Raw genomic sequence first — 15,548 nt, forward strand, 5'->3', positions numbered from 1 at the left:
CCTGCTTTTTTAAAAAATTATTTGTATTAAATAAACTTGTGTCTTTGTATTATGTTCCTTCAGCTAATTTCTTCCATTTTCAGTGCTTACTTTCCATTTGCCCTCATTATACTTTGCCATCCTTGGACTGCACTCTTTTCCTCATTTCACTTCTTCCAGCAGAATATTCAGATCTACTCTTTCTCTACCTAATTTTTCCGTGGCTGCTGTGAAAATCTTCTTTCTCACAGAACCAGCAGTGAGGTTTGCCAGTCTTACATAAAATTTCTTCTAAAAAAGCAGTGTATTCTCTTCTGTGATCATAACTTCATGTCCTTCTTTTTCCCACTACTCTTCCCTTTGGAATACATGTTAATATGAAAACTGCATGGAAACTGCACTGTTTATGTTTGCAGATTTTCAGTGTGCTTGAAGGGGGAGTTTCCAGATGAACGGTGTATTAAGATTTAATCTGAACCGAGTCAGATAATATTGACCTGTGATGAAAAAGCTGTATGAATGAGATAGCAGCAGACAGCTTCAAGTGCTGAGTGGCAACTGCTCACTGAAAAATGATACTCCAGAACTTTGGTGGTGGAGAGCAGATGGGATATTTATAAATGGAAAAACTTTCTCATCTTTCTCATGAAGCTACCACATCTTGATACCAACTTTAAGGCCTCTCTGTTGCCACAGTGACTTCTCCAACATTAAGACAAGTAAGAACCAACCCTAAGACAGATTCCTGATGGTCTGTCCATTTCAGCTCTGCTTGTCACTGTTCAGTGTTAGCAGGCATCAGGAACCATGTATTTTGTTTCCAAAATCAGGGTGTCCTGAAACAACTCCCTAGGCATTACAGCATTGCCACAGCATGCAACCTGTGTTAGGGCCACAAAGAGTCTGCCCTTGCCCAAAGCAGCTTTTAATCCAGGTCATGTATATGGAAGATATGCAAGGAAAGCTGTTTCTGCACATATCTGAGTTGTCTGGGCTAAACGTGGTGAATTATTTCAGCAAATATATTTCAAACCTTCTCTTTCAGTTTTTCACAAGTTCCAAATTTGGATGCTGCTCTAAATGAAAATAAACAATTAAAATGCCTGTCTGAATGCATTTGAAATTAAGTAAGTTTCTGTAATTTCCCTGGGCATGGCAGCTCTTCGGAGGGGGCAAAAGTTGCAAATGGAAACACAAACAAATAAACGAGTGACTAACTGTGGGAGGTGCTGCCAGAGAATCAGAAACAAGCCTGGATAGAAGTGGGAGGGAAGGGCTCTTGTCTGCCCTGGGACAATTTGTTGAAAACAAAATGTGGGAGAGAGTTGAACAGCAGGGAAAAAAAATCCACGTTTTGTTTGGGTTTTTTTCCTTCTTCTTATCCCTTTTTTTCCTTTTTTTAATCCAGATAATCAAGCTACCAGGATCCATGATTGGGTCTGACTGCAAAGGTTTTGAGAAAGAAAACAAACTTCCACCTTCATTGTTCAGGCTCTTCCTTTAAAGAGGTTCCTACAGCTACACGACTAGGAGGTGAGTCTCAACTATAAAGCAGGATGAATAAGGTTGCCAAATGCACTGACTTTAACAGTCGATGAGCTGAGAAAAGCATGACTAACAGCTACTTCCAAGGCCTGGTCCAGTGAAGTATCCAAACACAGTTTAGGTCATCCTACACGTATAGAATATGCTTCACCCACCTTGAGCTGGGGATAGGAAGCAAAGGAAAGGGTGCTGCAGAGCTGCTGATTGCTCTGCAAAGACTTCCTGTTAAAGGGAATCCTCAGTTGTCCATTTAGGGTAGTATTATAGCTGCACTGAGCTGCTAAGGCATGCAAAGAAGCTGCAGATGGGGCTGAGTACAGCTTGATACTTCTACTTCTCTGTTGAGCTGCCCAGTTACAGCATTATCAAATGCCTGCTAGAGGTGGGTAGTAAGACTGCTGATACTGGCTAAAGGCAAACCAGGGGGTCTGGTTTTAATAAAAAGGTAGTTTACAAACAGTATTTTTCTTGTTATAATGATAAAATGGTATGAAGCAGTTACACTCCAGACCCTTATTTTTCAGTGCTATTTTATTTTCTTCAGAACACTGAGAATGAAATAAGCAAAGGGGGGGGGGGGGTGGGGGGGTGGGGGGTGTAGAAGGGAGCAGGGAGTGGGGAGAGATTGAGGAAAAGAAAACTCCCTTCAGACAACAATCACCTTTTGAGTTAAATTCCCATGCTTGGTCTTAGCCCAGAGGGATTTGTCTTGAGTGAAGTTTGAAGAAAATCCTTTCAGCAGTTTCTGAGTTGTTTAAATGTAACCATGGAGGTTTGGATTCAGATGCTTTTTTGCACTTGTATAACTCAAAAATAGCTTTGCTTTTAAACTTCTAAATTAACCCTCCTTAACTTTTCAACTTGTCACGTATCCTACTGTATGGCTTATAAAATTTTAAAGCTAATAGTATAACAAACTCAAATAATGATACTGCAGATGTTCAAATGAATCTTGGGAGGAATAAATTACAGGAGTCACAGTAGGTTGTTACTGAAGAAAGAGTGGCTGTATGCCTTAAACCATGTGTTCTTACTGGTTTGAAACAGGCCCAATCTTTTCTACTATTAAATAGCATAAATGTGCCTGAGTGTAGATTTTAATACACAGTAACAGACATGGAGTCAAGTCCTGTTCCTTTTTTCCCTCCTAATAGCAGTGTTTCAGACCTGTCAGAACATTATCTTAAACTTTCCTGCTTTCTTTTTAATGCAGTTCCAATCAGCAGGACATTTAAATGTCTCCTAAATATTTATGGATCTCAAAGTCATCGAAATGCTCAGTGGTCCTCTTACTGTTATTATTTTATTGCCAGAAGCCTGAGACAATGAAAGGTGAAGTGTCTTGGTCACCTTTCTTTTTGCTTTGTCCAATATTCCTGTTGCTCTCTTACGTTTCTTCCTCTTTGTCTTCTTTCCAACACTTCTGCCTCACCTACTAGTCTTGTTCTCACCATCTCCAATCTGTCTTTCGACCATCTTTCTCCATTTATTCTTCCCTAACAACTGCACTGAAGAGGACTCATGATAGAAAGAAATGATTTTTACTTTGGCAGCAGCTTTTTACTTTTATCTTTTCTCTAAATGTCTGGGATGGGTCCAGGCAGGTCTTCCCACTTTCATCACCTCTCTTCACATCTCTTGTGACCCTGAACTCTAGCCAGCAATCTGATGTCTGTCATGAGAGCACCTCCCATGATCCAGAGCCACAATCAGGCCAAGGTGTTGTAACACTGTGTTAATTACTTACCATGCTTGCTCTGCTGCTTTCTAGGAACTGGACACCTGCACCAGGTGTTTCTCACAGAATAATGACAGATAGCTCTGCCACTCTGTGCACATCTCTCCTCCTGTGCCTTTCTTCCTCTCCTGGGCCTTTATGGTTCAGTCTCCTGGCTGGTGCAATTTAGCCAAGACAGGGAAGATGTATTCAGCCTCTGCCTGAGGCAATTTAAACTTGAAGCTCTTGTCCCTTGAATTATCACCCATCCCAAAAGATTACCAATTGTTCTGCAAGGAGTACAACCTAAGTCCTCTCTTCAAGTGGGAAAGTTTGCACTTGACTTGTCAGCATTATAGTGGAGACACTCACCTGGGTGGGAAGCCACATCTGGTAGGGCCTGCCCCAATAAATACACAATGTGAAGTATGGAAGTATTCCTTGGAAGATGTTACAGAACCCAGGTTTCTTGTTCTCAGAAGTGCTTTGAGAGCAAGCACACATGGCAATCCAGTTAATATTTAATTGTTCTCTACAAACTGGGACAACTCCAATGAGGTGGAGAGACTTACTGTTCCTCAAGGTCCCTTCAGACTGTGCTACTCTCACTTGTATTCTGTGAATCATCTCCAGTCATATGCCAGAGCATCAATGGCAGCTGCCTTAAGACCACTAACATATTATGGGACTAGTCAGTTAGGACATGTGTGGAGCCTGGTGGGAAGTGAAGGAGAAGGGATGAGATGAGAGACAGTGTTTTTAAACTAAAGGAGAGTAAACTTACACTAGATATAAAGAAGATACTTTTTAGAATGAGGGTGGCAAAAAACTGCCACAGGTTGCCCAGGGAAGTGGCAAAAGCCACATCCTTGGAAACATTCAAGGTCAGTTTAGGTGGGACTCTGAGCAACCTGACCTAGCTGAAAATGTCTCTGCTTACTAGAGTGTATAGGGTTAACACTCCTGGGGGAGTGACCCTGAACCTGACCCTAGGGGTCTTGGCCCCTCCTCAGGGGTGGGCCACGCTCCAGGTGATGGTTAGCCCACTCCCCCCACTTCCTGCGGTATAAAAGAGGAGCACTTCCTGCTCCTCACTCTCTTTCTCCTTTTTCTCCTTTACCTGCGTTCATGATCACACACACACTGATACTGCATACCAGCCACGAGGCAGAGACACCATCACACTACTCGGGTTGTATCCATCCCTGTTTTGTATTTTGCTGTTTTCCCTTCCTTATCCTTTGTAAACTCCCCCACCTCCAATCCCTTTTTCTAAGTTATTGTTAAACTTTTCCTTTTTTACTTCCAAATCGAGTGAGATTGATTTATTGGGGTGTCCCTACCTTTATCTCTCTCCCTGTCTTTTGGGGAAAGGAGGGGGAGGAGGGGAGGGCACTCTATAAACTCTATAAATTCTATAAATTGTCATTGGGTCTACCAAATTTATAAGAGTCTCTGGGAACCTGCATTTGAACCCAAGACATAGAGCAAGTTGGACTAGATGACCTCTAAAAGTCCCTGCTAACCCAAAGCAGCCTACAATTCTATCATGTTGTGATTCTACAGTTCCACAAAAAGGTGTTCCAGAACACACGCTGTCATCTGCGACAGGTCTGTATCTGTAGCTGAAACAAGCACCTGCCACTACTGCTTCACTTACCATCCTGGACAGGAGTGACAATGCAAGTGCAGTGGAAGGGAAAGAAGTCTGTTAAAAGACAGGGCATCAGCCTGGAGTACTAGAAGGGAAATTGCTTTTTAGAGTGGAAATACAGCAAAAATAGACTAAAGAATCTTGAAATCAGTGCCAAAGCAGAGGAATCCAGAATGACTTCCAGAGCTCAGCTATAGGCAGTTGTCCCCCCACATAAGCCAGACACTGTCAGTATGTAGGAGACATCCAGGAATTTTCTCTTCTCCAAAAAGTATGAGGGATGTTTTATGTTTTAACTGTAATGGAAAAAATAAGAGTTCTACTGTTTGGTTCCAAAGGAGAATGGTAACCATTGGATGCAATGGCTGTGTGTGCTTCTCTGTGTGTGTGTGTGCATGTGTGGCTGCTCCTTTTTCTCCTAGGGACTGTGCAGCTTCCTTCATTCTTCGCTTCTCTCATATTACAAAAAGAAGGTAATTTTTCCTGGCCATTTACTAAAGCTCATTAAAGCCGAAGAGAACAAACAATGCTACTCCTCAGAGACTACCATTCAAAGTCATTCTACAATTCTCTGTTCTAATACTTGAGACAAATTAATTATTCCTTAGTGAAAAGTGTATAATTCCAATTCTTCATTTTTGGGGTGGGGAGTGGGGAATAATAATAGGAAGTTTATATCTGAGTCGAAGGCTGTCTGTGCTGAAAGGAAATGAGAAAAAATGTGTGTTCCAAGAAGAGTAAAAGCAATTATTCTAATAATAATTCTAGGGATATTAATGTCTTTTTAAAGTAGATTGCCTTCAAATAAACACCAAAGTTGAAGGGATAGGAAAGGCTGGTTTATTTATTAATCATTCCAAAAGTGCATTTTTCTAAATGAACAAGTGCATGAGCAACTTCGCTGGCACATATTAAATTCAGTTAAACGGCAACTTGTAAATGTCTAAAAACTTCTGTAACCAGAGACTAATTTGTTTAACGTGTTGAAAATGTTATGTGGATGTGAGGAACTACATATTAAACTTCAAAGCAAAATGCTCCAGAGATTACACCATCTTAAAGACTGCATATTGGAAGGTCTTTATACATTAAACATAAAGGATTTTTAATTCTCTTCTGTTTTGAATACTTGTCAATCTGTGTGACTCATGCTTAGGATTGTAAACTGTCATTTAAGGTGTGATGTCCAAGCTGAGGCCTGGACCACAATTTGCAATGGGCTGGCTTTTCTCTTTCATCTCTATTAATTAATCCTGTCTCAGTTTGCCCAGCGTACACTTCTGTTGACATCACCTTTTCCATATACTTTAAAGAGTCCCCAGGGAGATCTACTGCAGAACAAAAACTGGACAGAGAATACATTTGGAAACCATTTTATTTCTCAATTACCAACCAAAACGTATGGAAAAGATTTACACTCTATCTGATTTACACAATAATTATACTTTGAAAGCTTAGAAACAAATGGCTTGATCCTTGAAATCATTAGTTACTATACCAAATGTAATTGGTGTAAACTAATGAGTTTACTGGATGGCTGACCCTTAATTACTGATTATAGTTAAACTCTAGCCAATCAAAAAGGAGTTTGCTTATAAAAGTACAGTATTGTATTAACAAGCATTACATTTCCAAGTAAGGAGCTTTACAATTAGTTGTAGCATACAACTCAGGCCTGTTTAGGGCTATCAAAAGCAGTTTTTTAATAATAGTACACTGAACAACCATCACTCTCTTACCTCAGCGTCTTACAGATGAACAGAAAGAAACCACATAATTAATCATCTCATGCAATAGAAATAAAGCATCTGGGCTGAATCCAGGCAGGATATACACAGCTGCCATAGTCGAAATTGCTGCAAGAGGCTGGGGATTCACTTTAAGACAGGATAATGGACATGAGGCATTCTGGCCCCATGTAGCTATGTGGTAGCTATAGACAGTAAGAAAGTCAAATATTGATTGTGTGCAGCACTGTGCGATATAGAGAAGAGTATTGACAAAATCAGTTTAATATTTCCTTGAATTGAGGAGGATTCCTTGAGCAGATCTAGTAGGTGCTGACAGGATATTTCACTACCATACTGGCAATCCCCAAAACTCAGAAGTCATGACTCCTGACTATTTATTGGATCAAATGAAAAATCATTTAAAAAATAGAATGCTAAATAGCAAGAAATTATTTTTATTTGTTTCTGGCTGATCTTTAATATTTTTACCTATGCATAGGACAACTCAGTATTCCTATTAAAAGAGTTGAAAGCAGGTTTGTAGCAAGACCATGATTATAGAGTTGGGGCTTTAAACAGATACACCAAATATTTTGATAAAATCACAGGACTTTACAATACTCAAGCTGCATCCTTAAGGGTACTTAGGTAGTGACTCTAATGTTTTAAAGATGAGAAGATTCTCTATCTCCTAGAACTTTCCTCTGAATCTCGAACTTAAGACCGGAGACTGATGTTGGAAGGCACAATAATTTAGTCTGAAGCTTTGCTGCTACAGAGATCTAGTTGGACGAGTATATATTTGCTGGAGCTCTGTAGACTATGCTCTTCAGGTGACCTGATGCACCCCACAGCTGCCAAGATTCATTCTATCAGGATTACAAGTCTCTCCCATTTCTGTTTTTCTCCATGACATTCCCTGTGTCACCTGCCTTTCATAAAGAGCTAGACTCTATCTTATCTGATGGGTCTTTGGCACAAGTACTGTAACACTTGTCCACTTTCAAGAATTTTGTTAAAACTCATAAAATGAGGAGTAATTCTTCAAATGTCTGCTCATGGGTTAAAGTGAAATTCATGTATTTGCTGAACTTCTCTTTGTGAGATGTGTCTGGGGTCAAGAAAAGGTTAAAGTTGTTTACTGCCCTCAAGCTCTGGTCTTAAAAATTAATTCAGAGTTGTGCTGTGAGCAGCTACAGAGGTAAGTATTTGGAGCAGTGAACTGCTGGTTTGATATCAAGGTCCTTTGGCCTTAATAATAAAATTAGTTTGCTTCTTAAGGAAATCTTAGCAGAGACTTTAAGGTCATATAAAGTCATCGTGCCATTTTACAACAAAACTTCAAAGATGTTTGAAATTATCAGTTTGTCAAAGTGATTGTATTTTTTACTATTTGTGGGATATCTTTAAGCTGCCATACCTACAACACTGCTACTTGTAATAGTTGCTTTACAGTTCAGAAGACAAGACAAAAGATCTGTTGAGGCCTCAGACACACACTTGAGACATATCTGTCTGGAGAAAGCTTGTTGAAGTGAATGGATCCCATGCCCTTCCTGACAGATGCAATTTTGTAGGAGCTGAATACTTGGGGTAATCAAGGTGTTTTTCTGCCATTCTTCCACCAGAGCAGGTAGGGAATCAAGGAAGCTTATTGAGCTCTGTTTTCCACGGTTCTCTGTTGAAGGGTTCAAGGGTGACCGATTTCAGAAGTAATGGAAAAGGAAGAAGGTATATTTTCCAATATTTCAACATTTTGTGAACTCAAGGACAGAGAAGACACTAAACTTGTCAAAAATACTCTTCTCCACCCTCTGCAGATGAGTAGTGGTAAGAACAATGCTGCCATTTCTGTTTTGCTGATGGTGAGGCAACTCTCTCTCATGCAGAAGAACAGAGAGAAGGAACCATTGATTTGGGTGGAGGGGAATATGTTACAGACAGATACGCCCTCCCCACCACGCCGTCCCTGTGGCACAGAGGAGAGGGAGTGCTTCAGGATGGACTGGTGGCACAAACGCTGTAGGGCCTTGCTTTCCTCTTCTGTGAGCTGTGCCTAACTGCTTCTGTGAAAGAAAGCATTCAAGCCCTATCTTGTTCATAGAAATACAACATATTTTAAAGCTGTAGTTAATGGATAAACTGTTTTCTGATTGGATGAGCCACACAATAAATCTCTTCGTGAGCCAAGTGCAATGCAGCTTACTCAGTAACAGTGAAATGAGCCACTGTCACTTTGCTGCACTTGCATACATCAGGCAAAATGCCTCCATCTTCATCAGTCTTTTAGTGAAATAGAAATAAAACAATTGTAACAGAATGGTGTCACTGGATCCATGGCACCTGCTTTAAAAATAAATCTCTTTGCTTTGTCTTCACTATTACTTTCAATAAATGTCCCTGCATTGCCACAGCATTTATCTAGCAGCAGGAAACCATTATCCCATGACAACAATCTATTCCATTAACATTAGCTCTTAATTGTAAGATTGTTTATAAGACAGCAAAAGCTACTGAATCATAGTAGAATGATAAAAAGAGTTATGGTCATGGAGTAGAGTAGTTGCTCCAGTTCTGAAAAACAACTTAAGAAAAGTAGAGGGCTATATTTTTATATGAAAAATAATGTAATATTCTTACACAAGAAAATGCTTTTAAATAATGGATTACATCAGCAAAGCAACTATTAAAGAGTTAATGCTAAAAACTGTTACTAAGAAATTCTTGCTTTGATAAATGGCATGACTGAATAACTGAATAGAAAGCTTAGAAACTCCTCCTGAAAGCAAGGCTGTGCCGAGTCAAACAGAGAAATCATAATAACAGAAGCGCATTTGTCTGGCGGAGTGAACAGAAGGAATGTTGCAAATTGAGATACGAAGAACCTCACTGCAGAAGAGAAGAACTGTCATTCTGATTGTTTGTCATTATTGTTTCATGTCCAGTTAAGTGAACTTAGAGTGACAGTCATGTCATAACTACTGGCATCTATGTAAATTTCAAATCAAATACGAGAGGCATTTCTGCCAGACACAAGTCACCAGGATGCTCTTCTTTATTTTTGTAACCCTCCATTTTCTCATACTGTGCTGCTGGCCCTTAAATTAAAAAGACAACTTCAACAGGACATGTCTGTAATGTGTATGTTTCAATTCTTAGTCCTTACCTTGCTTTCTTGCAGCTTTTTGAAACAATGGCTAATGTCAAACTTCTCTCAGAAACAGTCACCATAAACATCTAGATAGATGAGCTAAAACTATGCCTTTTCATCAATGATGTAACAGACAACAAAATCCTCTGAAACTCTAGGTTGTGGACTTCCCATAATGACCTACAGAGAAAACTGCTTGAGCAAATGCTACTCCATTGGTTTCCTATAACCCAAGCCAGATATCATAAGGGTCTTCATGTGGACAGGTGCAAAATAGGTGGAAGAGATTGGTCATGGGATTTTCTGTAAATCACAGCATTGTTTAACGGTTATGGGAACTTCACAAGGATATCAGACATGACATACTGCTCCATGGCAAAGAGTTACAGCAAATAACTCATTTGCTGGATACCCTCATAATAGGCAGACACTCTAACGACATGGGATTTGCTACTGGACATAGTCTCAAGTTGTGTTGGAGAGGTGTAGGCTGTCTCTTCATAGAGAGGGTAATTGGCATTGGAATGGGCTGCCCAGGGAGGTGGTGGAGTCACCATCTCTAGAGGTGTTCAAGAAAAGCCTGGATGAGGCACTTAGTGCCATGGTCTAGTTGACTGGATAGGGCTGGGTGCTAGGTTGGACTGGAAGATCTTGGAGGTCTCTTCCAACCTGGTTGATTCTATGATTCTATGACACACATTCTTTGAAAATAATTTCAGTACAATTATAAAAGTATTATGTGTGGACAAGACCATAAAAAAATATTAAGCATGCTGTTTATTCATTCGAGCATATTACTAATTTCTTCTGCATATTTAAACATACTTGGCTAATTAATTAAATAATACAGGCTAGAATTAAGTTTTCATTTTTCACTGTAACGTATGATGCCAGAACACTGTTTTCAGTAAATTCTGCACAGGACTGTTTTCAGAAGTCATACCAAAGTGCAGCCACGTTCTTCATAACAAAAACCATTCCTTTGACAAAGGAAATTTTAAAAATGGCTCCAACAAAAGAAATAGTCAGCTCTCAGCAGAAAATATTTAACATTTCAAAGATTTCTTATCGCAGAGGGAAAAGGGGACTAGTTTACTTTCTGTGCTGAAAGTTTTTGCAGTGAATTCTGACTAAAAAGAAGTGGCAGTGCTTTAACAAAAACATACTCTTGTATGTTCAGAAGCAAAAAATGGCAGTGTTATGAACATGTACCTCTGCATTTTGGTCAGTTGAATTAGTCAGATTTTACTTCTTTTTAAATACCTTTCAAGTTATGTGTTTTTTCTTTCTTTTTTTTTTTTTCTTGTAAATTTAAGGTAGATCACTGACTACTTTCATCTATAATTTGGGCCTGCAAACAATACCAAATTGTGCTGTTTCATCCTCTGTTCTAACCATTTGTTCTAGTGGCAAGTGAATAGAAGCAGAATACTACAGATGAACAGAATTAACCAGGTTGGAAGAGACCTCCAACATCATCCAGTCCAACCTAGCACCCAGCCCTCTCCAGTCAACTAGATCATGGCACCAAGTGCCTCATCCAGGATTTTCTCCAACACCTCCAGGAACAGCAACCACCACCTTCCTGGGCAGCCCATTCCAATGTCAATCACTCTCTCTGAAGAACTTCCTCCTAACATCCAGCCTAGACCTCCCCCAGCACAGCTTGAAACTGTGTCCCCTTGTTCTGTTGCTGGTTGCCTGGGAAAGAGACCAACCCCCACCTGGCTACAGCCTCCCTTCAGGTAGTTGTAGACAGCAGTGAGGTCAGCCCTGAGCCTCCTCTTCTCCAGGCTAAACACTCCCAGCTCCCTCAGCCTCTCCTCGCAGGGCTGTGTTCCAGGCCCCTCACCAGCTTCTTTGCCCTTCTCTGGACACGTTCCAGTATCTCAATATCTCTCGTGAATTGAGGAGCCCAGAAATGGAAACAGGACTCAAGATGTGGCCTGACCAGTGATGAGTATTGGGGAAGAATAACCTCCCTTGTGCTACTGGCCACACTGTTCCTGATCCAGGCCAGGATGCCATTGGCTCTCTTGCCCACCTGGGCACACTGCTGGCTCATGTTCAGCTACTATCTACCAGTAACCCCAGGTCTCTTTCTTCCTAGCTGCTCTCCAGCCACTCTGTCCCCAGCCTGTAGTGCTGCTTGATGTTGTTGTGGCCAAAGTGTAGAACCCTGCACTTGGCCTTGTTAAATCTCATCATTTGCATCTTATTAATGCAAACTGAAGAACACATTTGGGGTTTTTTTTGCTTGTAATGGTAAGTTCTATACAAGTCTATATTTTAAAGTATTTGTCAAAGGAGGGTTTTTTTTGTTGTTCAAGATGGTGACATCTGAGTTATAAAAATACTCTGAGTTTATATTTGTGACAAAATATTACTCTACAAATACAACATCACAAAAATCAGAGAATAATATGTTTAAACATTATTTTGGTTTATTAGGCAGTGGAACATGAAGCTCTCTTTCACAATTTATATAGTATTTGAAATTGTAGGATTGTTTTATGTAATGAACTTATTATTACATATACATATCCTAGTGGCCTCTAGAGACCTGTAATTTAAAACATAAATTACATATAATCTCCAACTCTGATGTCTTTGACTTTCGTCACAGAACTCGCTTCCAGGACTTTCTGCTACTGATGGTTTGTGGTAATATATCAACTCTTCCAACAGGAATGTGCACAGGACAAATTAGTGAATGTAGTTTTAGCCACATGAGGTCATTACAAATATAACCTTAGCTCTTCCTGAAGTAAACTTCATTGTTAATATAAATATATATTTATAATTACTGACATTTATATTATTTGGTTCTTGTCCCAGGTTATGGATACAGAGATGATAAACGGACTTGCAAGACCCTAAGTGAACCATGCTTACTAATTACCTTCCGTGGTTCTAAGTTCCTGGAATCATAGAATCAGCCAGGTTGGAAGAGACCTCGAAGATCATCCAGTGCAACCTATCACCCAGCCCTATCCGATCAACTAGACCATGGCACTAAGTGCCTCATGCAGTCTTTTCTTGAAGACCTCCAGGGACGGTGACTCCACCACCTCCCTGGGCAGCCCATTCCAATGGAAACAGTTACTCGCGCACTTACAAACAATTCAAAATCCATACACTCATTTCCAGAAGAGCTCATATTTCTATCTTGCTCTTTGGGTCAAACAGTAGTCTACTGCTTGGAAAAGAACACTGAAAGTAAAGCCATCCAGGATTCTTTCCAGCTTCTGCCAGGACATGTACTCTCCCATATAATTGGATATCTGACTTAAATATTTAATTCAGTCACATTTTCAAACTGTTTGAGGCCTTAAAACAGAAGGTCCTATGTGAGCAAAAGGATGCATTACTTTGAAACAACAAATGGCTCTTCATTTTTCATCAATGTTTCCAAAGAGACTGCAATTAGAAGGTTTGTTTCAAAAGTCTGATTGTTCAAAAGGTGTAGCTTGCAAGACAGAAGGACAACCAAACTTCAGCATGGAAGATTTCAAGACAAGACAGCAGCCTCAATGTTTCTCAATGAGGAGAAAGGAGATAGTCAAGGTCTCATAGGATGGCAGTATTTAAAAACAAAGCAAGACTCTTTTCATGAATGGAGAGATAACCCTGATGAATTCTGGACTACCTGCTATCTTAGGAGCACAACTAGGTTTTATAACGATTTGCATCACAAGCTGTAACATTTTCCAGACATTCAGATTGCAGCCACTAAGCTAGCAATTTTATGCTTTCTTTTCCCTCACTCCAGTAGTACTGCAATGTAAGCAGCCAGATTTTCTTCTGCATTGTGTTTTTTATCCATTCAGCCAAAATTAACAGTCTTCGAGGATAACGTATGCCAAGCAAATTTAAATCTTGCGGACTCAAATCGACCTAAAGTTGATGGATACATTCATGCCTACTGCTGCAATCTACCAATTACACAGAACTATGTTAACTTACCATAGAAACATCTCATCTAATAGCACAGATGATGTTGAACTAACTAATTACATTATGGCACATAGACAATGAAAAGCATAACAAAGATGACAGCACAGCAACAACAGATGCTGCACAAAAGAAAAATTAGAAAAATATTGCTCTGCAAAATGCTCTTGGTTAAGGTTTCCTCTGTTAAAATTAATCACAAAAAATAGTGAAGATCAGATTTCAGAAGAAGATACAAACATTGTAATGGTATTTGGAAGACGTCATTAAGCCTTATAAAACTCTGTCTCTTGAGAAGGTAATTCACATTTTTTTTCGTATCACTATCACTTTTAAGACTAGTAAACATTTTAATGCCTATGGCAAAGTTTGTTGGTAGAATATCTTTTCCAATCAAGAGAGGACCTGATGGGTCTTCCAGAGTCTGAATTTGGTAGCTTCCAGCCATTGCAGGCTGAGATAATTAGACAACTTAGATTTTTATTTTAGCTTGGCATTTGCTCTATTCTTGTGCTCTTAGCTGTAAGAGAGCTAGCATAACAGTGACTGTTGATTATCTGTGGCATGCCTTGTTACTTTATATATTTTAAATTGTACCAGATCCTAAATAACAAATATAAAACTGCTGAGTGTGCTTAAATGTAATATGTACATGGGGATTACATCCAGATGATGTATTTCATAGACCTATGCTAAAAAAATGATATTATTTTTAACCACAACACTGGTGCTCTCCCCAGTTTCCCAAAGTAAGCTCTCCATGAGCTCCCAAGTCCACTTTGTATTCAGACTCTGAACATATCACGGTCTATGGGGAAAGACAGAAACAGACTTTTCTCCTGCCTCTCTCCTACGATTTAAAAATCATAGCCTGCGGTGCCATTAGCATTTCAGCATTTTATTTGCTGTATAATTAGAAAAAAAACCAACATATCTCGATATCCTATGTTTTCCCAAGTATATTTTTTTTCTAGCTAGGCATTCCTTTTATTTGAGATGTCTACTAAGCACACGTCCCCGTGGCCCAGCTGTGGCCAGAGATGCAGACATGAAGAAGGCCCACAGGTGGCGATGTGGTTAAAGTACACCTGGGCTGTGACTTCCGAGACCAGATTTGCCAGCCGGCCTGTCAGAAGGAAGTCCGTCTGCGTTTTCGCAGCGATGCACTTCCTCGTAAATTAGTACTCCTGGCTAAAGTTTCGTATGCCTGTGCGGTTACGTCCCTTCTGCGTGAGTCGCCAGCCAAACAGGCTTAAAATACCACGTTGCCTTGGACAACAGAGATGCACACGAACTCGTAATTCAGTCACGCTGCCATCAGTAAATATTTATCTGACAACAGCAATTACCCGTCCCTCCTGCGCAGTGCGGTCCTGTCGGGCCCTCTCCTGTGGCATGGGTGGGCACCAGCCTGGATGCACACGGGGCCGCTGCTCTGCCCTGCTGCAGCGGCCCTCAACTAGCAGGTCCCACCGTCCTCACTGCATTGGCTGCTATTTACGTCACCAGTCTGGAATCGAGAAACTCCTGTTATTAAGTTTTTTTCTGTTCTTCCGCACCTCCTGGAAATGCGTGATTTATCTGACTCTAACTGTGGTTCGCTGTATGACAGAGGTGTGCGTGCTCCCTGTATGCACCAGGCAAGAGCCAGTTCCAGCAGCTGGGCAAATCCCCCGACACTTGCAGGAGTAACTGTCACGGAGATAACACCCACTGACTACGGACTACATACAGATGCTTTTTATTATTTCGAGGGTCTTTCTTAGCTGTTTGTGGTGCTGTGTATTGGCACATCCTGTGCGCTGCACTTGGGCCTCA

This window comes from Pogoniulus pusillus, chromosome 8 (assembly GCF_015220805.1).
Source record: "Pogoniulus pusillus isolate bPogPus1 chromosome 8, bPogPus1.pri, whole genome shotgun sequence".
NCBI classification, from domain to species: Eukaryota; Metazoa; Chordata; class Aves; order Piciformes; family Lybiidae; genus Pogoniulus; species Pogoniulus pusillus.